Raw genomic sequence first — 2876 nt, 5'->3', positions numbered from 1 at the left:
GATATTTCCCTGCAGGAGGAAGGATTGTGGGAAAACTAGGGAATCTGCAGAATGAAGTGTTTGCACCCAAAGTGATAGCTTTCTGCTGAACGTGGAAGTGTGCCTCTCCAGCCTCTGGGGCAGGACCTGTTTCTAACACCCTGCTCCCATGTGCGCCGTGTGCTGCAGCGCCATACGATGCACATGGCGATGCAACGCCCCGTACAGTGCAAAACTGCACCGTGCAAACCTCAGCAGAGTGCTGTTGTGCCTTCCCAGCCTTACCCACGGTTTGGGTTTGGTGCCATCCGGGAAAAAGCCTCTGGCTTAAATGGAAGGTTGAACCCAGCTGCACCACGGAAAGGCACCACCTGTCCGCGCCCCAAGACGCTTCCATGGTTTGTAGTCTTTTATCAAGCTTCTCTCCCGCAGCACCACCTTTGCTGCGCCCCTCGGTCAGCTTAAATACCAAACTCTAAAATAACAGCTGGTGGGTTGACATGAGACCTGGACCTCCATGCTGCCAGGTCACGCAGGGCGCCTTGGTGCCATGGTGGTTTTCTGGGCCTGAGGTCACCAGGGCTCTTTCAAAAGGTCATCATGCTCTACAGAAAACCAGCGGCAACGCTCACGGCAGACTTCTGTGCATCTGCTCGTCTCTCACTTGTGAGTACAAGGACTCTGGTCACTGAAGCGCAGCCATGCTGCGGTTGAGACCCACCACAGCACCACCAACAGCCGTTCTCTGAGCAGCCAGGAGGATCTGGGAGACCGGTAATAGGGTTATAAATCCTGTTCCTTTGGTCACCACCATTCACGAGAACTCAGCCAGTAACTGAGCCCTTCACAGTCCGTCCCCGTTAAAGCTCTGCTGTGTGCACGGCGAGTGATGGCTCTGCCCTGTCTCAAAGAAAATCTCTCTCTAGGAAATATTACCGGAAATCACAAGCTGCTTCTGTGCATTTTTAACAAAAGGGATCTCACATCGTGGCCCTGTGAGAGGGTCAGCAGCCTCCTTGGTGCTCACACAGCACTCTGTGTAGGACGGGCAATGCTTAATCCACCTCCTTGGGTGGGGAAGGATCAGTCAGCCTGGGCCAGTGACTTCCATGTGTGAACCACCCTGGAGAAGAGTGTTTGTCCCTGGCCGTAGCCTGTAACGTTCCTGCTGGGTTGGGGTGTCCTCTCCCCTCTGCCCAGCTAAGGAGACTTAGCTAATCCCCAGTTCCTGCTCTCAGCCCTCGGCTGCATTTCAGGGGTGAACCAGGGCTTAGGGCTGGGGGAATCACTGTCAGTTTAAGCCAAGTTGGAAAAGATGGTGGCAAAATCTGGACACCTGGAAGTGGCAGAGGTCAGTCAGCTGAAGTCATCAGTATCTTCATCTTTGCTCAGAGCTAGAAACCATTTCCCTGGTGAGCCCGGCCTTTGGCACCCTGGGCAAGCGGTCTGCCTTGTTGCTCCAGGGCGAGGGGATGACCCTGTAAAGATGCAGCCATTGAGCAGTGATAATCTGGGTTTAACCAAGTAATGGCAAGGTCATGCTCCTTTATCAGCACATGGAAGAGGGCATAAGAAAATCACCTGAAAATATTAAAAGCTTAGAACTATTTTCCTTACAGTAAGTGAATAGGGGAAATATTCCCAAAAGGTTCTTCAAATTAAACATGTCTGGAATGGGATGACTTTACTGGGGTTACTAAATATTCAGTAACTGCTCAAACCAAGGAAGGACAATAGTATTTGTGGTGGTGCTTAGGGCAAGTTTTGGGTTTTATCTGCAGGATGAGATATATTTGCTTGCAGGACTGCAGATATGCTTTAGTTCTTGACTATTTTCCATATCTGCACTTGCCTGAACAACCGTGAGTCAATTACTGACTAGCAGTTAGTTAAGAGGGTGAGTCTTGACCCAGAGAAGTGTTTAGCATCAAAATCATTAGAGTTATGCTCCCTGGTGGAATAAAAAGGGATTATCCTGATTCAGTTCCTCCCCATCACTTGCTCACCAGGGTTTTGCAATATGAGGCTTCATCTTTCTGCCGGGCACTTTGGCCAGTGCTGTGGGCAGGGACAGGGACAGCCACCATTTCCACAGACATATACAAATGTGCCCTTATTTATGCACCAAATCAGTAACACAAAAGTATTTCTTCCCCTAAGTGCCCAAAGCCAAGTTGCTCTCTGCTGCCACACATGTACCCGTGTGAGGCAGGGCTCTGGACCCTGCCTGGCAACAGGATTTATCCAGCAAGTGTGTTACTAACAGCTGGGAATGACACCTTTCCTCTGAGCTCCCAAGGCACATTATAGATGTAAATTCAATTAAGCTTCACAGCAACCCCCGGTGAGGCAGGCAGGCGGGGATTAGTCAAATAATTAGTAGAGTGAAGCCACGTTGGAAAACGAGTCCCTCAGTCACTTCTACCCTGCCCTTGACAGCGGTTTCTAGGATAAACACACTATTTGTTGGGTTACATTAGAGCAGACCCCTGCGAGTTGCCTTTCTGCACCTACTGCTGCCTTAGAAACCTCCCGAATAGTCGCCCTCCCAGGTCCTGCTGTGGTGCCATCAGTACGATGGGTGCTGGGGATGTTGCTGCACCCCTGCTCACGGGAGGCAGGAATATGGCACCCACCGCACCTGCCCCAAAGAGACTGTGCCACGAGTGCTCTGCGGCACAGGCTGCATTTGCAGAGGTGGTCAGAGGTGGCCATGGAGGCGGGTCCAACAGCCAAGATACCCAAACTGAAGTGGAGCACTGGGAACCAAAACCTTGATGAAAATCCAACTACAGCCCAGTTCCTCTTAGGAGATGAGGACTTCCCTCCCTCAGAGGGCTGGAGCCCCTCTTCCATGGGGACAGGCTGAGAGAGTTGGGGTGTTCAGCCTGGAGAAG

Source organism: Eurypyga helias, unplaced genomic scaffold (assembly GCF_000690775.1).
Source record: "Eurypyga helias isolate BGI_N326 unplaced genomic scaffold, ASM69077v1 scaffold16565, whole genome shotgun sequence".
NCBI classification, from domain to species: Eukaryota; Metazoa; Chordata; class Aves; order Eurypygiformes; family Eurypygidae; genus Eurypyga; species Eurypyga helias.
Note: the sequence above shows the minus strand (reverse complement) of the source record.